Source organism: Myotis yumanensis, unplaced genomic scaffold, assembly GCF_028538775.1.
Source record: "Myotis yumanensis isolate MYYU_CA2020_CCGP unplaced genomic scaffold, mMyoYum1.0.hap1 SCAF_17, whole genome shotgun sequence".
Lineage (NCBI taxonomy): Eukaryota > Metazoa > Chordata > Mammalia > Chiroptera > Vespertilionidae > Myotis > Myotis yumanensis.
Window position 1 is genome coordinate 25,167,860 of NW_027223768.1, and position 24,007 is coordinate 25,191,866.

At 39.7% G+C, this 24,007-nt stretch overlaps 1 long non-coding RNA gene across 2 annotated transcripts in view; it reads right to left on the reverse strand.

Moving 5' to 3' along the window:
* Window positions 1-24,007, reverse strand: part of LOC138995974 (uncharacterized) — a 42,028-nt gene that overhangs the window by 14,821 nt on the left and 3,200 nt on the right. The window contains exons 2-5 of one of the 2 annotated variants that reach the window (XR_011468706.1): window positions 21,430-21,521; window positions 19,028-19,156; window positions 8,915-9,369; window positions 1,519-1,630 (exon numbers count right to left, since the gene is read on the reverse strand). This is a non-coding gene — a long non-coding RNA (uncharacterized lncRNA). The remainder of the gene's footprint in view (window positions 1-1,518; window positions 1,631-8,914; window positions 9,370-19,027; window positions 19,157-21,429; window positions 21,522-24,007) is intronic. The other variant, XR_011468707.1, reaches the window with a different exon arrangement.

Below are 24,007 nucleotides of genomic sequence, written 5' to 3' on the forward strand. Positions count from 1 at the left end.
AAGAAGTATAGTAGAGAACATGTTTATCCCTTTATCAAAGAGAGAACGAAGGCTTGGGAGGTTCAGAACTTCTCCAAGTCCCTTTGCCACTTTCTGCTGGGCAGTCCTATTCTAGAGTCTGTGTTCTCAGCTCTAGAAAATGCTGCCTTTCGGTGCTGTGTGGTCACTGCAATCCAAATAATTGTCCCTAATTGTGTGGGTTGAAATTCTTTGACGCTCCTTCCACCCACCAAGAGGTGGAGTCCAGCTCTCCTTCCTGTGAATCTGGGCTGGCCTGTGCGCACTTTGAGCCACAGAGTAACGAGAAATGACACCCTCTTCTGGGACAGCCTTTAAGAAACTGGCAGCTTTTACGTTGGTTGATTGAAGCCCTGGAATGCCCCACAAGAAATACAACTACCCTGCTTGAGAGACTGTGGAGAGGCCCTGAGACTTCATAGAGTAGGAGGAGGATATATGTGAGTAAAAACATCTTAGACCCGACAACCCAGGAAGAACAATAGTGAAAGACCCCACACAGCATCACATTGTACAGTAGAATTGCCCAGCTGAGCTCTGCCTGAATTCCTGACCCACAAAATCATGAGATATAATAATAATAATAAAGTGGTTGTTTTTAAAACACTAAGTTTTGGGGCACTCTGTATGCAGCAGTCATTAACTGGGAAACTGCTCAAAGGGCATTCCCATTTCTCTAGCCTCTGGGATTTTTCAATGTTTCATGGAAATCTTACTGATATTCCAGATGTGATACTGTAATTGTCCTACTCATGGGCTTAATAAAGGGCCAGCAACTGAGAGAATTATGGCGACCCATCATCACTTGTCACATCAAGTCTATAGATGAAGATGAATGTGAAATCAGAGCCATCAGGGTCCCCTGCTCCACTTCTGCATCTGGGCTGCTGATGGTTCTTCCCTGAATTCAAAGTGAGGTTTCGGTGGTCCATAGCCCACCTGCTCCACAAGTTAAACTGCCGTGAGTTTTTGTGTCATAACTAGATATTTATATGGTTCTCCCGGGAAAGGTAAGTTTTTCTGAAACACTGAGTCATCCACCTACTGGATACAGATAAGCCATGGATGCATCAGAACGAAGATGTTTTTTGAAGTGTTGGGCAATGTCTGATCTCAGCATCTGTGTTAATGCAGGATGGTAAATAGAAAGCACCGATGCTTCCTTTTATGGACCTGGAACTCTGCTTAGCTACAAAATGCCAGCTGTCCCCAAGGTCCAATTGCTTACTACTCAAGAACAGTCGATGTACAAAATAGAGCACACACTGGCAGAGAAGCCCTGGGCAACCGTGCAGATTCAAGAACAGTCAGGACTAATGCCTCTCAGATGAAAATGCTTCCCTTTGTTATAATTTCTAAGCATTTTCTCATAGAATCAAAATTTTGTTTTGTTTTAAGAAGATTCTTTTTTTTAAATCCCACCTAAGGATATGTTTTTTAATTGATAGAGAGAGAGAGAGAGAGAGAGAGAGAGAGAGAAGAGAAACATTGATCGGTTACCTTTTACCTTTTGGGACCCACAACCTGGTTGTGTGCCTTCATCAGGAATCAAAGCCGGGACCCTTCAGTGCATGCGATGATGATCCAACCAATTGCACCACACCAGCCAAGGCTAGAATTAAAATTTTTAAACATTTGTTTTGTTTGTTCACTTGTTTTGGTGTTTACAACAACCTGAACTGTTTATTTACAGTCTGAAAAAACAATATCGAATGCTAATATTTAAATGAAAGCCACTAATAGCTACTTACTGATAACTATTTACTATGGATAAAAAATCCATCATGGCTTCCCCAGTGCCAGCTTGTTTTGCCTGAAGTCTTTCCCTTCACTATTCTCCAACCATTGTGCCTTTACTAAGGACTTATTATATGCCAGCCTCTGTGCCAAGTTCTGTAGAGGCATTATCTGGTTTAATATTCATAACAGCCCTAGGAAAGAGATAATATTACTGCTATTTTATAAATAAGTTAACACCAATAAATTATGTAACTTGGCCGAGGTGACATAAGTACTGAGTATTGAAGCCAGATATTTGACTTTATATATACTGACTCAACTCCTAAATGTGTATATAAGTGAGATTATGTACCTCCTTTAAAAAATTTTGGTATTAAAGTTGTGCTGGCTTTGTAAAAGGAACCAGGAGCTTCAATATTTTTTACTATGGCTAGAATCATTTAAATGACATATAACTAGCTATTCTTTAAAGGTTAGATAGATTTCAGCCCTGAAACGAATAGGTAACATTTTTAGTAAAATATCTTTTTGACCTTTCCATTGTCTTCTGTGGTAATTGGTCTGCTCAAAGTTTTTCATGTCTCTTTCTTGGATTAATTTTGGTCATTTATATTTTACTGAAAATGATTCATTTCTTCCAGATTTGCAAAGTTGTATCCATAGAGTTGCATGTAATTCCCTATTATAATATTTTTAAAACTCTCCTACATTGTAGTTTGTCTCTTTTCTCATCCCTATTTTTAAAAATATTTTTACTTCCTTATTTCCTTAAGCAAGTCGGCAATAGGTTATACATTTTATTGGTTCCTTTGAAATACTAGCACTTAGATTTATTTATTGTTCCACTAAATTTTATTTTTCATTAGGTTAGGTTCAGTTTTTTATTTTTGTAAATTCTCTCTTCCTAAATTGCAAAATAAGGTTTTCTTATTCTTTTTCTAATTTACTAGATAGAAAGCAAATTTCTCCATGTTTCATTTTTCTTACTAAAATAATAAAGGCATTAGGACCATGTATTATTATTATTATATTTAAGTTCATGTATGAAATATTCTTTTTCATACTTTCCATAGAACTTGGAATATTATCATTAAGATTTTCTTGACCTAATGGCGATTTAAAAATATATTTCTTTTTTATTGTTTGAAGTATTACAAATAGTAGTACATATGTCTCCTTTTTCCTTCAATGACCTCCCCCCCGCCCTCCCTTACCGCCCCTCCTGCACCTGCCCTCACACACCCCCTCCCTCAATGTCTGTGTCCATTGGTTATGCTTATATGCATGCATACGAGTCCTTTGGTTCTTAATTTCCAAGTAGTTAATATTTTTTACTTTTGGTCAACATTTTATCATATACTCATACAGAAAATGGAGTCTGGCATTTTCTAACTAAAGAATCTAACTAAAGAATAAAAGAACATGAATAATTAGGAATTATTCAAGGAGTGCAAAGTTGGTTGTACATTAGGATGTCAATCAAAGTAATTCATTAGAACAACAAGGGGTAAATGGCATTTACTAAATTCAACAATCCTTCTTCTAATACTCCAGGTAGGGGATGAGACTTCCAGAAGGGTTGAGTGAGGAGCTCAACACATGTTATCCCCGCAAAAGCAATAAAACTAGACAAAATTGTAAAAAAAAAAAAAAATCATTTCAAACTCTAGGAATTAACCAAAGCAAACAAGTTAAAAAGTATTATGTACTCCTGTTACCTTCCTTGTTGTAAAGTCTCGTTTGTCTAATATTATTGTAGTCACTTAAACATTCTTTAGATCAGTGTTTTTATCTTTTTCACTTTTAACCTGCTTGTATCTTCATATGTAAAGGCAGATTTCTTATAGAAACATTATATATTATTTACATGTAATGCAGTTATTAATGTGGTTAGGTTTACATACACTGTGTTGCTATTTATTTTCTATTTGTCCCTCCTATTCTTTGCTTTTTTCCCCTGATTTCTCCTGCTTTTAAAAAATGGTTTTTTGTATTTTATTTTCTCCATTATTGACTTGTTAGATACATCTCTTTCTTTTGTATCTTTATCTTATCACAGTCTACCTTCAAATAAATGTACAATACTTGCCATATATTTTAAGAGCCTTACAACAGTGTACTCCATCTTCTCCCCTCAAACAAACATTGTTGTGATTACTTTAGTTCTATATATGTTATAAACCTCACAATACATGTGAGTAGGGAAAAGCCCAGTCTCCACCTGTGTTTCTCTTTACTCTCACACTACTACCACACTCACACTTCTGACACCAGATGTGTGATTTTCCCCAGAAAGTAATTCTATGACACTAGCTGGGTGTCCTACAATTTAACTCAACTCTGACACTATCTACCTGGAGATGGCATCAGATCACAAAGGTTAGGGGCTCAGTCCTAAAAAACCGCCCCTCCCCACTTCAGATACCAATCACAAGTTGAGGTTGTCACCTGGCTTCTAACAGATTGGCTATAACTCACAGGTGCAGAGCAGATCGCAGAACTCAGGACAACAGTTTGCTTATTGTTTACCACCTTAGGACACAAATGAACATTCAGATGGAGAAGATGCATAGGGCCAGGTGTGTGGGAAGGGGTGTGGAGCCTCCATGTCCTCCCCAGGTGTGCCACTCTCCCAGCACCTGCACATGTTCACCAACCTGGGAGCTTTCCAAACCTCATGATTTTGAGATTTTCATGGAGGCTTCATCACATAGGCATGATCGATGGATTTTTAATTCAGTTTCCAACTCCATCTCTGAAGAATGGGGGAGAAGAGTGGAGGCTGAAAATTTGAAGCTTCTATTCTTGACTTGGTCTTTTTTTGTGACCAGCCCCTATCCAAGGGCCCACAAAGAGTCACCTCAATTAGAACAAAAGACACTGATACCACCCTGGAAATTCCAAGGGATTTAAAAACGGTATGTCAGGAACTGGGGTCAAAGACCAAATTCTAGAACAAAAGATGCTCCTCGTACTCTTATCATTTAGGAAATTACAATGGTTTTAGGAGCTCTGTGCCAGGAACCAGGGCAGAGACCAACATATATTTTTTTCTATTATCTCAGAGCTTATTACTTTTCTTTAAACAATTACCATTTAAAGAGATTTGAAAAGTGAAAAAAGTATCTTATATTTAACCACATATTTACCATTTCCAGTGCTCTTTATTTCTTTGTGTTGATCCACATTTCTTCTAGTATCAGATCCTTCTGCCTGAAGAACTTCTTTTAACACTACTTGTAACATAGACCTTTCAGGTTTTAGTCCCCTTTTTAATAAGTCTATATTTAACTTTCATTTTTGGAATAGCTTTTTATCCTTTATCTAGATTGATGAGGTTTTCTTTCAGTACTTTATTATCTTCTGGCTCTGACAAGAAGTCTGCTCTCTTCCTTATTTCTTTTATTCTCTCTATATTATGTTTTCCCCTATCCTTGTCTGCTTTTAAAATTTTTACTTATCACTATTTTCAATAATTTGATCATGATGTGTCTTGGCAGGATTTTCTCTGTATTTCATTTGTGGTTCATTGAGTTTATATTTGCAAGTTTAGAGTATTCATCAAATTTAGACATTTTCAGCCATTATTTCTTCAAATATTTTTATCTTTTTCCCCCTTCTAGGGTTCTAATTATACATATGTCAAATGGCTTGCTATTCTCTCACAAGGTTTCTCCTGTTCTGTATTTCATTTTAGATAAATTTCTAAGATCGTGGATTCTTCTTCTGTGGGGTCTAAGACGCTGTGAACCCCATTTAGTATAATTTTCATTTCAGGTATTGCAATGGGAAAAATAAAGTAGGAGGGAGATCAACCCCAGGTAGTTATTTCAAATATGGCCACCATTGCAAGCCTTACTGATGGGTAACATTTAAGCAAAGACCTGAAGAAGGTGACGTCAGGAAATTCATGTCTTCATCATCTTTCAAAGTGTTTTCTATTATACTTGTAGCACTTTCTCTTTTCTCTTTAATCTGTTCTTTTCATCTAATATGGCAAGGATAGATTTCCATTGTCTTCTGTGTGCTCCCTTTTGTCTCACAGTCTTCTTAACTGTGTCCTTTCCCTTACTATTGGTTCCTTTTTCTGCTTCTCTTTTGGCTTCTGTATCAGTAATGGTTTTATTTTTCTCTTTATTCTTTCCAAAGCTTTGACTGCTCACTCTTTATCTCCTTTCACCTTGTATATGAACACTTTTATTTCTGCTTATATTCTTATTTCTGGAGATCACATCTTTAATTTAGTTGATATCTAGAGGAAACATTCTGTGGCATGTCTTCCTCTGGGGAATGTTTTTATCTGATTTTTGCTTACCATGTATTGTTTTCTTTGTGGCTGCTTTGTGATTATTACTCATTTTTGACTGGGACTAATTCTTTGCGGACCAATTACTTACAAAAATTGTCTGGGAAGGGTTCATGAACTGAATACTGACAGAAGATGGCTTGGGCTTAGGACTTTATTTCCTACCACATACATGCATGTCTACATTGCATGTTCTCAAATGCTGATGTTCTAGAGCCACCTTTGGGGTAAGCTGAAAGCTCATTAGTCCCTTGTATGCCATGTTTTGTTGTTGTTTTTTTAAAGTGGTGATTTAGTTGTTATTGTTCCTGATTATTTTCTTTGTCTCTTATCAGCAGTTTCTGAACTGATTGTCACTTACTTCTTCTTATAGAAATGGCAGGACCACACAGGTTATCATTCAGCCCCTCATCTGCCGTCTGCCTGTGATGTTAATCTAGGTTTGGGATACTCACCCAACCCACCTCCCCCCAGCCAGAGCTACTGCTATAGAAAGTGAATAATGGTTTGGCCCTCAGCACGGCCAACTACTTTGAAGAAATCCATGTGCTCCTCCAGCTCTGTGTGGTTGTCAGCCCCTTCTTGCTGTGCCCCCATGTGTGGTCCTCATGTTACTGTGTTTGACAGCTATTCTGTGTAGACTATTGTTCCCTGGCACTTCTTCCTTAGTTCATGTTCTTCTCTGGGGTTTGTTATTATTGTTTTGTTGTTGTTATTGGTTTCACATAGAAGAGTGGATTAGAAGAGTCTTCATTCTAATCTTTAATTGGAAGTTTCTATTATTTATTTTAATTCTATTCCACTCAATAAATACTTATTGAATGCCTACAAAGAATAAGGTATTATGCTTAGCATTGGGAAGAGTAAAAGATGGAGGTAGAAAATCACAGAAAGTGCTTAAAGAACACAAGTAACCCCGTTCTATTGGAGCACAAGGAGAAGGAAAGAAACCCACACCCGTCAATGTAGTGGCAGTAGGAGTGTTGTTTCAGCAGAAAAGTCTTTGCAATTTTGCCTTAAGTGAAATAGTCCTATTTATGTGCTGGGAGCCCTCAGGACTATCCTAATAATAGCAATGCTTGGAAGTATTAATAAATGATGCTGAACCATCCAAATAATTATGGTAACTAATATTCAGCATATTCTTTAGGAGGTACTTTCGTCCAGAACCATATGGGTCACTTAGTAAAATAGAATTTTATTTAAGAAAAAAAAAAGACCTACTGTAGGATAAACAGTTGTCTGGAGTGGCTCTTTGCCTGGGAGTGTGGCTGTTTCCTGCAAACTTAAAGTAATTGTTCTGTGGTAATTAAACATAAGTAATTAATAAATAAATACATAAATACATAAATAAATAAAGTCTCTTCAGGAGGCCAAGTAAAGAACGAAAATAAAGAAATCAAGGGCTGGGCGACCCTGATGTTGCTTCAGACGAAGAAGTGTATTTAAATATAACTAAGTAAGGAGATGGTGGCCACTTTATTCTCCTGAAGTCTGGGGATATTGTAACCAAAAGTCAAGCCACAAGATTTCATTGGTTAAACTGCTTCTCCTTCTGCCCCAAACCCTGACAAAAAGTCTCCACCTCAAAGAAACAGTAATGACTCTCAAAGTATTTGCTCATTTATTTGACCCTGGCCATTCTGCCCATCCCCTTTTCTCTGACTCCTCTATATTCTCTGAAGAACCAAATTTTGCTAAAGCTCTGGGTTCTGAGAAGAAGCCAATGGAGCCCTCGCCTGCTGACAATAAACTAGAGATGATCAGGTGAACAGTGCGCTTCTTTTCTCTTTCTGAGTCGTGTGAGGTGCCCTACAGATGGACTCGCTGTGGGGAGCCCTTGAACTGGGGAGCGTCCTGGAATGGAAAAGCGTAAGCACTTCTGGGCTAAGATCAAACCTTGGCTCTCAAAAATGTTAGTAAATGCTCATGTCACATTAGTGATGATGGTTCTGGACTGGAAATGACTACCTATGGGCAGGTTCTAGAAAATACATGTCAGTACATTAGCCATAATAATCAGATGGATTTTCTTGGGAGAGACAGAGGAAAGAGAATTATAGAGCTAAGACCTCTGGGGCAATGGTTCGCTGAAATGTGGTCCCCAGACCAACAGCATCAGTGTCACCTGGGAACCTGCTGAAATGCTAATTCTCAGGCCTCTCCCGGGCCTGCCAGCTCAGAAATTTTGTGGGTGGGAGCCCACAATCTGTTTTAAAAACCCTCCAGGTGATTCTGAACTATGTTAAAATTTGAGAAGCAGTGCACTAAGGGGAAGAAAAATAATTGTAGGTATAGGTCAGTACTTCTCATACTTTATCTTGCATCAGAATCTCCTGGTGAGTTTATTAAAACAAAGATCACTAGACCCTACTCTGAGAGTTCCAGACTCAGTAGGGCTGGGTAGAGGGAAAGGCATTTTGCTTTCTAATAAATTCCTACGTGTTCTTCTCCCCTGGGCCAGGGACCGAGGTTTGTGGGAAACGGGAGCAATGTGGCTGATGTTCTCTCAGTCCTGGTGACTCAGCCCAGCCCTGCCGGGAGCCAGCGTCAGGATAGGAGGGCCTAAAACTGAAATGCAGTTGAGCTGTAACATTTAATGACTAATGAGGAAACAATTTGTAAAACTCAAATTGAGGGACATTCTACCAAATCTACTGGCCTATACATTCAAATATGTTAGATTAAGGGATTGTAGCAATAGTTTCCTGAATTTGAACACAAGTGAACCTGACTCTGTGGATTGCGATTGTACCTGCTACCCTCAAACCCGTATCCTCATGCCCCATGCTTTCTCCAGAACAGTGATGACCACAACAGTGAAGCTCTTAATCAGCACAAAGAACTTACCAAGAATAGGAACCGCTTGCTCTTTTGACTTGGAATTATTTTAGAACTTTCCAGCGTCCATGGTGGTTTTCTTCTCTGCGTGGTTCCTAGGCTGTTCTCAGGGTGGGCTGTGTTGGACTTGTCCAGGGCAGGTGTGGACTATCACACAGTCTTATTTCAGTCTTTCCGGGGAGATAGGAGCCGCACAGTTGACTGCTGACACCCGAGACAGGACAAGTGGCTTCTTGCGATCTCTTTCGAAGTGACTGCTCTTTGATTTTTCTCCTTGTGCTCTTCCTTGCTTCTGGATTTCTATGGTGCTTGCAATCCGACTCAAATATCCTAGCACTTGATTTTAATCCAGCCTAGTATTTCCCCCTGTTGTCTCTTGTACACGCAATTCACCTTCCAACCCAGAGGCGGGAACTGTGACTCCGTTACGTTTACGTCCTGAGTAGCATTGCACTGTACTAGACCTGTAAGCACAGAAATACTTTTGTCAGTTTATTCACAGAATGCAGCAGTGAGTGAATGAATGAATGAGTGGTAATACCCACTTCTCCTAATACGCCAATTAAAAATTCCTCTTGGAAACGTGTGAGATTTGAGAGAAGTTGTATAACAAATTATTTACTAAAAATGCAACACTTCTCCCTCTGCATATGGTAAGTTGTTATTTAGATCATTAGTGGTTGCCTGTATATTCCCTTCAACTCATTGTTAGAGAATTACTGCATGGCTCATTATTTAGGCCCAATAATGGTGCAATGATAAGCTTACTTATTGGTTTTCTCAAGTGAGCTGTTGGACTAAGCCAAGCAAGACGGTGAAATAAGCAAAATCTAGCTCTGCTATCCCTCCTTCTAATGGCTATTCATATCCTCCTATCCCCCATCACTACTCTCCCATCTTCTCTTTAACTAGCAATTAATTAGCTCATAAGAGCTAACATATTACCCCTCTAAAGAACTATTTATCTTTTAGTAAAAGAGTAATTAAGAGCTAACTTTAAGAGTCGAAAGAAATGAATCTCTAATTGCAAATTTTCATGCATTGAAAAGTCAGTGGGAGAGAGATTTAGGGAAAAGGTTTCTTAAATCTCCCCTCCTAGGAAGAAGCCCCTTTTAACTACTCATTAAGCCAGTGCCAATAAGATTTATGAAAAAGATTCCATTTCTAAGTAAAGTTTAGAAACTTTATTTTTATTTTATTTTACAGAGATATATTCATGCTTTGGAGAATAAATTAAGCTGATAAAACTCACAAATCACTGTTGTATAAGTCAGAAAGTGATTTACTAACTTGTTTATGATTTCTCGTTACTATTATATTCATGTATTCTATTTAAGGCAGAGAAGTAAAAAACCTGGTAGAAGTGCCAACAATTTCTCCTACTGTGCTCAGAGCAGACATTGCTAATCAAGCACTGCACTCCTTTCCTTCTTCACACAGCTCCAGGCAACCATTGCTTTCACAAATTCTATCCATTGCCCAGCAAAGGGTACAACCTTTGCTGCCAGTGCTGTTCTTCTTGATATCAAGGTATCTAGGAAGTAACTATTTATTAAAATGTTATTTGGCAAGAATGGAATCAGAACAAATGGCCACATCCCCAAAATACAATTGGGAAACAAAATAACACAAGTGAAAATAAATTAGAACTAAGGAATTTAAAAAAGGGGCAGGAAGTCAAGATGGCTGAGGTGCATGGCTCTATGTAGTTAATGTCATTAGAACTTAATTTAAATTAACTGGATTCAGAAGTTCAAAAAAGAAAGGAGGTAGGAAGGCAGAGAAGGAAGAAAAGTTTGAGGATGGAATAACACATGAGGGGTGATTGAGTTGTTAGACAGGATCCTTATTTCTATGACAGATGCAGCAATGAACTTCATATGGCTGTCCCTCCCTCAGTAAAAAGCCCCAGGCATCATTCAGTGAAGTCAGTTCTAGAGTGGGTCAAGATAACATCTTCTAATTTGATACCAGAAAAAGAACCTAGACTACGGAGATGTGTGGGTGGATAAACCCAAGGGGAATTTGATAGTTTCGCAAAATATTTTCTACATTTGGGATATTACTGCCAACCTACAATGTAGTATAACTTTCTGAGACTATAATATCAAAAAGGTAGTATCAATCTTGGGTAAGCCTTGATAAAATATTGCTCTTCCTCTCCCCAGAGACTTCTGTCACTGCATTCCCTCATAACATTGCTACGTCCTGTAATGAGGCATTGCTGAGTTAGTTATATTTGAGAAGACTTGCTCTTGCAAAAGTATGAAGTATATTAAATTGACAATCTTTTTATGCTCCATAGTGTTGCACATACTGGTGCCCTTTCCTCAAACACTGAAATTGTAATTCCAGACGCTTCCCAACCCAGCACAGTTTCTGGTGCACCTTGGCACTCAATAATATGCATTGAATAAATGAATATCTAGGGCCCTCTATTATTTTCTCCTGCATGCTCCAGGTTTTGTAAGAATTTGTCTAATACACAATTTGCATTTGGATAATAATGAGTTTGCATTTTCAGATCAGTAAGATAGAAGGTTGGCCCTCTTAATTTTGATTTTTTGTGCTGTTGAATTCCTACTGAATTTCACTTACAGAGAATGAAAGAGACTTCCTGGTCTTGAAATGTTGCCTTCGATGGGGATGTTCTCTCAATGATACCTGCATGATTCTTACCACATTCCATAAACCAAACTAAACTCCAGAAGCTTATGAGGTAAATGTAGATAGTGAAAGGTGGTATTGAAAAAGCTAAAGGAAAATGTAGATGAATATTTCTCTTCCCCACATTTAAGAAAGGAATCTATGCAAATAGAAGGGTAATATGATAATTAGACTGGGAGACCTTCCTGGAGACCTTCTGGACGTCCTTTAGGACAAAGCCATGGTGGTGGGGCTGAGGCAGAGGCGGTTAGGGTGATCAGGCCAGGAGGGGAGGGCAGTTGGGGGTGAGCAGGCTGGCAAGGGGAGGTAGTTGGGGGCGAGAAGGCCAGCGGGGGGGGGGGGGGGGGGGGGCAGTTGGGGGCGAGCAGGCAGGCAGGCAGGTGAGCAGTTAGGAGCCAGCGGTCCCGGATTGCGAATAGTCAACACTACTAGTAATAAAAGGAAATTAAAAGGAGATACTCTGATCTATATCTTTAGTACATATTTCAAAGGTAATAATACTTAATAGTGGCAAAGGTATAGACTTTCTGGAAAGCATTTTGGCAATAGATGCCAAAATCCTTTAAAGTTCCCATGCAAACCACGGCAAGGCTGTTTGTATTACATTATTTTTATCACATTATTTCAAATGGCCAAAAACTGGAGGAAAAATAGAGGTCCAAATAGAATGATTAAGATAATTAAACCATGAAATGGGAAATAATTAATGAAATTATGAAATAATGAGAAATTCATATGAAATATTAACTGAAAAAAAAACCTGTGTATATAGCTGTAAATACAGTGTAATTCCAGTTACCTGAAACCTATATATCTATATATGCATAGAAAAAAATTTATAAGGAGACATACCAAAATATTAAATCTGTGTTATACTCATAGAAATGATTTTTTCTTCTTTGTACTTATTTTTATTTTCCAAAAATATTTACAATATTAATATATTATTTTCCCAAGTTTTGAAAAGTAGCATATGAAATAAAAATGGAATGCTTGACCTACATGGAAGATTCTAGATTCGAATGTTTCCATATAAACAGTCAGGTTTTTTTTAGAAGAGTAATCTCCATTACATTCTGTGGGCTCAAGCCCTTAAGTTATTCTCAACTTACCTCCCCAGGGGCAGGTAAGCAACGAATGATACAATTTCTCTAAGATGATACCTAAATTACTAAAAGCCAGGTTAAGCCTGATGGGTTAAATATGTGGTTTGCAGTAAAAAAACAAACAAACAGACTGTCACACACACACACACACACAGTGTCAAAGGAATGGCCATCAGACTTCAGAAGCAAGCTTTCTGGCCAGGATTCCTGGAAAGGTTGTTTTCTTCTGACTTAACCTCCGTATTTACTGAATTGTTCTGAAATAATCTGTCCACGTGCCTTTCTCTCCTCGAGTCCAGGCTATGAATTCCTTGTGCACAAGTCTCCGTTTTACTTACTATCTCTGTAGCTCTGAACACAGTACTAGTCAATCAGGAAAGTGTTTCTTGCCGAATGCTTTCATCTGTACCTTGACCATTAAGAAGCAAATTCAAAGGAGAAGTGAAAATATCAGTCTCTTGAAAATAAGATCAGGGAATGATGGTGAATCCTGCCTGCTTCCTCATCTCAGCATGCCAAGTCATATATACATAAAATTGGTGGTTTGAGATTGCTCTGGCCAAAAGTGGCCACATGAAACCCAACCCTTGTATCATTATCACATGTTCACTTACGACTCTCCCCAGCCATCAACAGACTAATCATTACCTTAAATAAGCCCTTCTTTTAATAACTCTGCTTAGAAATGACTACATAAAACCATGAAATAGAATAGTTTGTCGTTTCACTGAAATTGGACCCACATTTACTGTCATAAACTGCTGTGGTCACTGGCTGTTCCTAGTCAGGGCCTTCTCTCTATTAGCTGCCTAGATGTCTCCTTTGTACAGCCAGAGACCGAGGTGCAGTGAGCTCTGCAGTCTGCAGAGCCCTGGGAGATTCTGCAAGCTGGTAAAATTCTTCCATTTGGAACTTGCCTATACAGTATCCGAAAGAGTTACCTTCCAAGACCCTCAGTGGATGCTTGAAACCGCAGCTAGTACCAGATCTTACATATGCTATGTTTTTTCCTATAAATACATACCTATGACAAAGTTTTAATTTATAAATTAGGCACACTAAGACATTAATAATAACTAATAAAATAGAGCAATTATAACAATATACTAGTACACTAATAAAAGTTGTAAGAATGTGATCTCTCTCTCAAAAGATGTTATCGTTCTGTGTGTACCTCGTGGATATGTTTGGTAAAGGGATAATTCACATCCTGGTAGGATGGAGCAGGATGGCAAGGAATTTCATCACACTTCTCAGAATGGTGTGAAATTTAAAACGTATGACTTGTTAATTTCTGGAATTTTCCATTTAATATTTTTGGACTGTGGTTGACCACGGGTAACTGAAACCTCAGAGCAAAACCACAAGTAATTGGGACTACTGTATTGGAGTATCAATGCTGTGTGCTCTGATAGGAAACCTCGAGTGTTATCCACCCGGAAACTGGTATCCTTAAAGGGCCCTGCTCTGTGAAACCCCGCCCCACCAATCTGTTCTTTAAGCCCTCGCCAGATTTTATATGGGTTTCATCCCATGTCTGTTTCTCTCCTTAGACAGTAAGTTCCGTGAGGGCAGGGATACTATTTTGTGTATCTTTGTAGCACAGTGCCTGAAACAACCAGTTAATAACAAATTGATTGAACCTCTGGGGGCGGGGTGTTTTTAGTGCTTACTTTATTTTTAGACTCTTCTCTGGGAGTTCCAGCCTTTTCTAAACATAATTCTAAGCATTTTCCAGGACATAGAAATGGTTGGTAGAAATCTTTGAATCGTAGTTCTATCACTTACTAGCTTTCTATACTGCTAAGTGAATGTCTTTGGAGCCTCAATTTCCTGATCTCTAAAATGGGTATGATGATAATAGTAGCACTGTTGTCAGGATGAATGCACTGGCATCATTCTCCTGGCACACAGCTGTGATTAGAGGTTCCCCCAGGCCTTCCAGAACAGTTTTTCCCATCAGAGTTTTTCTCTTGTGCTTTGGGGTTCTTTCTTTTATCAGTCAGACCTCATGAACCTCTAGAGCAGGAGTCAGCAAACCTTGTTTGTAAAAGGCCAGCTATTGACTATTTTAAAGCTTTGCAGGCCACTCAGTCTCTGCTCCATATTCTTCTTGGGTGTTTTTGTTGTTATTGTTGTTGTTTTTGTCTCTGTAACATCCCTTTAAAATCTAAAACCATTCTTAGCTCATAGGCTATACAAAAACAGGCCTTTAGCAAGATAAGCTATATGGACCCATAACATATATTGGTTTATGGGTTTGCCGAATCCTGATCTAGAGTGGGGGTTGGCCAACAGCAACAACATCTCCTGGAAACTCATTAACATAAATTAGTGAGCCTTTCCCCGGACCTACTGGATCAGAAACTTGAACGTGGGCACAACGAAGATGTTTAATAACCTCTCCAGGCGATTTTGATGCAGGTGTTCAACCTTGGCTGCACATTAGAATCCTGGAGAGCTTTAAACCTGTCTGTACCCACGCTTCCCTCCCTAGCAGATCAGAAGCTCTGGGGTGGCCCAGGGCACAGGTGCTGAGAGGCTGCAGGTGACTCAGTGTGCAGCCTCCTTTGGGTTCCCCCGATATAAACTCAGAGGACAGCTCTAGTGCTAATAACATTGCCAAGGCACCCAATATTGGGAGTCCCTTCTTGTTTTGATCGTTTCTTGAAGAACTTTCACTCTAATCAATTAATCAAATGATAGCTTTTCAGCACTACATAAAAAGCACTATGTTAGGTACACTGGGGATATTTTAAAAAGTATATTAAGATGGTCTTTTCTACCTTTGAGTAAAATGCATATGAAATTTCTCCATTACAATGAAGCTTCTAATTTCAGTTTTACGAGGAAGGACCAACTCAAGAAATACCACCCATTTATCCTTTTTCACTGAGTTTAAACCTGGTCACGGGTCACTATTCCCTGACTCGCCTCACCATTACTACAATGGATTGGGTCCATTAGTCCAGTTTTCCAAGTGGAGTAAGCTATAGGGCGTTTCATTCTTGTTTCAAAAACACATTTTCCTGTAAATATTATGTGGAAAAGCCTTTGGATGGGTTTATGTTTGTAAGGTAATTCTAGAGTGCCACATTTGACAAATGACATCAGCCAGCCTGCCCTCGCCATAAACCATTTTAGAACTCTTATGCATAATTTGGCTTCAGGTCAAGGTGGTGTAATATGAACCAGCAGAATATACAGCACAGCGTGTCCTTAGAAGCTATCCTAAAGATCAGCAGAACTCATTCCTGTAAGATAAGCTCATCTGTGGAGCAAGGTCAAGTCCAGTGATCATCAGAGAAGGTTCCATGGAACTGCTCCTTGCCTGCTTTGTGATGCTGCTGTGGGGGTCCCTCTGGTTGCCTCCCTTACATCCATTCCCTCCTACCAAGGACGGGCCTGTCTCTGTACCACAGATATTCCCACTTTGTTCGGGAATCAGCCATGTTCTTTGTGGGGGAAGGGCGTATTTGACTCCTCACTAGCCCGAAGGGTTCAATCTTGATGGTTCATGGTAATTCCATTTCCTTTGTCAGTGATTGGTTTAGGAATAAGCTTGTGGCTGATAATTCTGGCCTATGAGACTGAGAGGAAGCCTGCAAAAGAAGCTTCTAAAAAGTTCTTTGTGGTGTTTAAAATACATGCAAAGAAGGATGTTTCTTCTGAAGCCATTGGATATAGTGTTTCTTAAAAATATATGTTTTTACTGATTGAGAGAGAGAGAGAGAGAGCAAGAGAGAGAAGAGATCAATCAACACCCTGAACCGGCAACCTGGGTATGTGGAGAGAGAGAGGAGGAGAGGAGAGGAGAGGGGAGGGGAAAGGAGGGAAGGGGAGGGGAGGAGAGGGGAGGAGAGGAGGAGATCAACACCCTGAATCGGCAACCTGGATATATGCTCTGGCTGGTGTTGAACCTGCGACCTTTCAGTGCATAGGATGATGCTCAACCAACTGAGCCACACTGGCCGGGGCTGGATGTAGCTTTGTGAGGATATGATGTTTAGAGCTTCTATAGCCATCGTGCAACCATGAGGGAATGTGTCTGGAGCCAATAGCCAACACAATGAGAATGAAATAATAGAAAGGTGAAAAAAATGTGAGTTCCCCAATGAACTTGTTGAGCTACTGAATTAAAGACCCAGAAACCATCTGATCTCCAGATTTCATGTGAGTAACAAATGTCATTATCTAGGCCATTTTTTTGGTGTACTATCTGTTTTTACAGCCAAATGCATCATAACTAATACAGATGCGAAAGAAACTTGTATTATACTTAGTGTCTGCTTACTCCAAAAACTTGCATATTTGTATTGAGGGTTTTACTGTTGGGAGAAAGATTTATTTTTACTTATTTCTTTCTTAGTTTTCTCTCTTACTGACATAGCTTGCCTCCAACGCAAGGCTATGTTTCCCTGAGAACTTTATATCTACCACTCTTCTTCTTGAAGGCCTAAGTGAACCTTTAACTTTGATATTACATCAGCCTAATACAGAATGGTAGTCCCATCCACACCAGGCACAAATACGACAAAGGATGGGCCTTACTATGCAACCACTGGCATTTTAGTCTGTGCTGTTGTTAACATTGACATTGGCATCACCATAGCCAGCAGTCTGACAGCCTCAAAACCTTCTCAGTGCTTGACACAATTCTGCCATTCAATAAGTGTTAGTTGGATGAATGCATAAATAAACTGTAATTATTTGCAAACCGCCTATCAAGGAGAATTTAGAGGCTTGAAGATATTTGAGATAGAACCCTAAGTACTAAGTAGCCTTTTTCTGCCACATGTAGCTTAAATTAGAGAGTGAAAGTCCTGTAGCTTCTTTTTTAAAAATGAAGTGTCCCTCCTCTCCATCTCTCTTGCTCTGATTCTTACACTTATGCTATCTGGGAATTTCAGAAAGTAATCTGATTTTACAAATATTTTGAAATCAGAGGTTTTCATCTCTGCAAGAAGATCTTCTTTTCCAAAGAATTTCATCATTACTCATTAAGAGTTTCTGACATATCAGGGTATGGTGCATGTATACATTTTGAGAGGGCTATGCGGTCATGTTGGTTCTATGTAACTAGTTTATTTGATAACTTCAAAGGTAAGGGACTATATATAACATGGCTTTGAAAAAAGTGCCTTTGTTGGAAATATTTCATCCAGCAGACTGACTTTGGTAGCGGGAGTAAAGAAATTATTAGCTTTGTTCAACCTACTGTGTACTTTCCCGCAGCAAAGGGCAGATTTGTGACCTTCAGGGTGAGCCTGGCAAGGAAGGAAATGTCCTCCTATTTTCTTGTGGAAACTTCATCATTTGTCTCAGAGAAGGGACTTACTTTCATGCTAAGATTCAGTGTCTCAATGACCAGATCCTACTCACTGAGAGAGGTTGAAGGACCTCAACAGAGAGAAAGGCTGAGACCAGGCTTCTTCAAAGCTGATACTCTTTCAGAAGTCAATTTCTAGTGGATAGGACTTCTCCAATAGTCCCATGAGGGAGGAAAGTGTGTCTGTTAAATGTCCTTCCCATAGTCCCTTGTTATATATGTAAGGATACAAACATTATTGGCTGGATTCCACCGATTAGTATTAATCCCCCCACAGCAGAGTTGCTTGAATTTCCACCTAACTCTAAATGTTTCTCTCTCTTTTTAAATATATTTTTATTGAATTCAGAGAGAGGAAGAGAGAGAGAGAGAGAGAGAGAAACATCAATGATGACAGACAATCATTGATAGGCTGCCTCCTGCATGCCCACACTGGGGATCAAGCTTGCAACCCGGGCATGTGCCCTGGCCGGGAATGAACTGTGACTTCCTGGTTCATAGGTCAATGCTCAACCGCTGAGCCACGCCAGTTGGGCCACTTAATGTTTCTTTATGAAATAGTGACTTGCTTATAAGTCTGTCTCTTTCATTAAATGTTAAGTGCCTTGCAACCTGATCCATGTGTCAAGTCATCTTTGAACCCAGTGCCTGAAATACTTATAGTAATAGCAGGCACTCAGTAAATATTTTGAAATGGAAGTAAATCATTACATAATAGTGAAAAGGCCCAGACTCAATACGTTGACAAGTATTTACTAAGCCTGGGAGAAATAAGACAGAGACTGTAAATAAAGGTATTTTGCTTATATAATGAGAAGAGACTGGGGTTTAGAATTAGACCATGTTTCGAATCCCAGCTTTGCAACTCACTGGTTATTCTACTTTGAGCTCATTACTTAACCTCACTGGGCCTCATTTCATAGTCTGTAAATGGGGATAACAATAAATTTCTAAATGAGTTGTAATGTGTTGAATAGTGCTCCCCATTCATATGTTGAAGTCCCAACCCCCAACCAGTACCTTAGAATGTGACCTCTGGCTCTTTGCTCAGTAAGCATCATGGAAGAGTCATATCCTGGAATTAGAAAACCCTGGGTTTAAATCTTGAATCTTCTGTTGACTAACTTGATGGCCTCTTCTGCTTACAGCCTAAGAGGGGATGACAATAGGTCAGTCCCAGGGTGAAGGGTCCCCACCCTTCTCACAGAAGTTTGGCACTGCATTTTGTCTGTCTTCAGAGGCATTCCATCCAGTAGAAATGGCAGCGCCTCTCACTTGGAGCCCAGATCTACAGAATCAGCGTTGAATCCTTCACCCACAGGATTGTGGTGGTCAACCCAGATGGCCACCACAGGATTGCTCTCCAGGTGCTTGTGGTACTGGTTAATAGAACTAGCACATATTCTATATCAAAGCCCACAATCACTATCACCTACAACGTGCTCTTTCCTCAACCACCACTGGAGGTGACACCATAGAGGTCCACAGCTTATTGGCCACTCTGGTCCAGGGGTGTGGGTTACAGCTGTGGTGCCATAACAGTGCATCTCAAGGTGATTTCCTGCCAATAAAAGGTCACAGCTCTTTTGTAGCTGAGAGTGGGGAGAACTTTGGCATTGTCATATTTAAATGAAATATTTTCTGCCACATAGGTTCAATTTCTCATGGTGATGTGAAGCATTGAAAGGGGTTGCACCCCATCTAGCTATGTTTCTACATGGGAAGGTTAAAGAGGGATCTATCTGTAGGAACACGTACACACAGAGATTAAGAAACCATAGTCTAAAACACCACAGGAAAGACATAAAGATGCTATTTCAAATTAGTGAATGTTTTATAAATGTTTAGGCCAGGGGTGGGCAACCTTTTTGTGAGTGCATGCCAAAACCAGCAAAATCTCTGACTCAAAATTCTCCTCGTGCCAATCCTAATTTCTTGACAACATGTTATGCCTACTTGATATCTCTTAAGGTGTATGTATGTGAAGAACCTTGAAGAAATAATAAAATTCATTTGAGCGACAAAAACACAGTATATGATGATGAAAAATACATTTATTTTTTAATGTATACATGTACACTGATAGTCCGACAGAAAACTTTATGACTCCGTTTGATATTATCTGTGGGACTTTTGCTGCTGCATCACTGATGACAGAGATTTTACATCAGGTTTATATTTCATGACCTTCAGAGATATGCACGAGCTACTATTTTCATCCGTCAGGCTACTCCTATTACGAGACTTAACAAAACTCATCACTGAGAACAAAGATTCACAAGCGTATGTGGATGAAACCAAAACACTGGTCGGATCTAGGAAGGCAGGGAGAGTTAAGGCAGAGGCATAGAAATTGCTCTTCCCCTCTCTCGTCAATCCATGTCTATGGTCTTTAAGATAACTTGTTATGTAAAATTATTTATTTGTCTAAGATGCACCTACACTGAATTTATCTGAAAAATAAAGTTGATATTAAGAAAAAAATTGTAAATGGAAGATTATAAGAGAGGGTTTTGCGTGCCAGCAAAAGTTACTGGCGTGCCATGATTGGCACGCGTGCCAGGAGTTGCCCACCCCTGGTTTAGGCTAATGGTTGCCTTACATTGATACTGGGTATTTGTTGATAAAGCTGTCCTTTAGCAACAAAGTTATTTAGGACCAAGAACTGATTCAATTGAACAAGTGAGGAAGCATGGAAACGCTATCGTGTTTGAAGCCTTCTAGCCACCTTTGCTCTGTGATCTCCTACCTCGGTAATAGTCTTCTGGTGAGGAGAACCCACAGCAGGCTTCTGAGTAGCCAGCAGGTATCATGGACCCACAGTGCTAATCCTCTTCTGGACCCTCACCAGTGATAGAGACCATGGAGGAGGTGGACAGTGTACTGAGGCTGCCTACCACTCAGTAGATTCCTGAAGATAAAAGTGTTCTTTTCTACGCCCAGTGGTCACCATCCGTATGGTGTAGTCTAAGTACCAAGTCTAAGAGCTAGTGCCAGCCCTGTCACTTATTAGCTAGGTAACCTTGGCTTTGTCCTGATAACTTAACCTTATTGTTTTGCATTTAGAGATTTTGCATCTAGAAGATGGAGCTGTTTATAATAACAACACCTCCCTAGCATTTTATGGGGGGGAGGGGGGACCAAATCAGTTAAAGCATGAGGGGGAGTTTAGAAAACTTTCTGATTATATGCCAACACCCCAAAACTATTTGAACCATTTATTTTGGAATTCCCCCATTCATTCCTTTCTCCCTTTTAGCATCTGATCTGAAACCAGCAAGTTGTTTATATCTCCATGAGAGCAGTATTTTTATTAGCCCTTAAAAATGTTAGTTCTCAATAATTGTATCTGAAATCAGTTCATAACATCAGAACCAGCAGAGTTTTTGTAATCTGAAGTATAATGAGAAGTAATGACTTACCGGTTGTTTTAGGGGTTCTTCAATATGGTGAAGGGAGCTGCAACTTGACTCCTTCCATTTATCTCCTCAGAATTGCTTCACTTTCTGAAAGGCTGTCGGAAAAGGAAAGGCTGTGTTCAAAGAGGTAAAGTTGAGGTAGAGGTGAAAATACGGTAATGAAGATTTTGTTTGTTTCTTCTCTCTCTCTCTCTCTCTCTCTCTCTCTCTCTCACACACACACACACACACACACGAATTGTGCTCTTTTTCTTCTTTTAGCCACATCCTCTGTCTGTTTCATTGTGGCTGAAATGTCTGGACGGCAGTATTTGCTTTCCATCATTACTAAGAGGAGCCCACACAGCAATGTCATGGCAACTTGATTACTCCCTAACCTCTGAGGCTGCAGGAGACCCTGCTGTCTGGCTGAGCCTACAGGGAGCAGCAAAGCCTCCAGTTCTCACAGAGCTTACAGTCCATTAGAGAGACAAGACCAGCATGTGACATAGCAATACTATTAGCACATATAAGCTGGAAGCAGGACAATACTCCAAGCAGGTGTCAGTAAGCACCAGGTGACTTCATCTGTTACACCCACAGTGGTGGAGCTGCTGTGTGACCTGGGGACGAGGGCTCCACACTAGAGAGCAAACTTCCGGTGACTGGGCAAGGCCATGACCCTGAGAAGGAGAGGGGAGACAGCCTGGGGGGCTTAGCTGACCCTACCTGGGGGTCTGGAGTCCCCCTCCCTCTCCTTCATCCTTCTCTCTTACCTGTGGCTGAGTCTCTTGGTTATGGGTTCTTAACATTCCATGCTTCAAATGACTATGTCCCCTGTTTTCATCTTCTGTCTACCCAATTTTGGAAAGTGAGATAAAAGAAAAATACATACCCCAAGGAGAGACCCAAGGAGGAAATAAATAGAAGTAAATAGAGCCATAATTATCAGGTCTAGAAAAGCAGGTTACTCAGAGTAATTCACACATCATGGAGAGACCAATTAGAACCATTAGCAAGTTGTTAGCACTGACTTTAATCTATCTGCTCTGATTTTGCCCCCATCTTCTGTAGGAGCTGTGTGGTGTCTTTAGGATTAACCAGTATAAAGAAAATACACAAACAACCCTCAACCCACAACTGTGTATTGGGTGCTTTACCTGTGTGTGCATTGTGGTACCCCCAAAGGAAGAAGATTTGGACACACACACACATGCATACACACATCTAGTTTCAAGTCTTGATGGTGGAGCTAAGATAAAAGATATGGCAGGTCCCCGACAGTGTAAGGCTGTGAAATTTCAGTAAGGGAGGAAGACTCCAAAAGTTCAGGAACTCCATGCTGGGTTGCTCGGATAGCACATTTCAGAGTAGTATTTATTTTAGGATATTTATCTGTCTTTGAATAATCCTTCCAAAGCTACTTTTAACTTGATTATTTTAAAATATCAACCTGATTGGAACTTTTTAAAATAAATCACATAAAATGAATTCATGTGGGTTTAGATGAGAAGTTATAAGAGGCATATAGCTTTTACTATTTTTATATGTACAGCTTTTACTATTCTATTTTTCAATCAACTTGCATTTCCCCTTGGTTTCCTTTTTATAGTCAATGGTAAAGGGAACCCATATGTCTTAGTCAGCTTGGGCTGCTATAACAAAATAGCGCAGACTGGGTGACTTAAACAACAGACGTTTATCTCTCATAGTTCTGGAGGCTGGAAGTTGTGATCAGGGTGCCAGCATGGTCAGGTTCTTAGTGAGAGCTCTTTTCCTGCCTTGGAGATGGTGTGTTGGGAGCGGGACAGGGAGTTGAGGGTAGGGGAGTATTGGGAGGTGGGGAGGCGTGGGGGTGGAGGAGGCAAGGGTGAAGGAGTGGTCAGGATTGGGGGTTGGGGAGAGCTCCCAACTCTCTTCTCATAAGGGCACTAATCTCATTGAGGACCCCACCCTCATGACTTCATCTCCCAAAGGCCCTACTTCCCAATATCATCCACTTTGGGACTTAGGGCTTCAACATATGAACTTGGCGGGATACCAACCTTCAGTCCATAATACTCTACTTAAAAATAAGAACAAAAGATTCACACCTATGTGTTATGAATGATCCTATAGAGCTAAGCATTTATAAATTAAAATTTTAAGGATAAAAGAAAATTCATCATGATAGAAATGCTTTTGAAGATTAAAATTAAAACTTTACTGACCAAAACCAGATATCACTTTTAAAAATTATACTTAGAGTGTTTGAAGTTATGGAATTCAGAGATTCTAGTAGCCTGGAAGGGCAAAGAGGAGATGGTTTTTTTACTTGTGAAGGGGAGGGGATCATCTTTCATTCTTCTTATATTAGTCTGTTTACAGTCATTTAGTAATGATGAATAGCCAGAGAGATTATTCTGTGATAAAATGTCTAGTAGATTTAGCTCATGCTGACCACACCAATTTGCAGGCAGCTCCTGCTGCATGGTTTATGGTGCATACCTTTATCTAAGGCAGGGGTCCTCAAACTATGGCCCGTGGGCCACATGCAAATACAAATATTGTATTTGTTCCCGTTTTGTTTTTTTTACTTTAAAATAAGATATGTGCAGTGTGC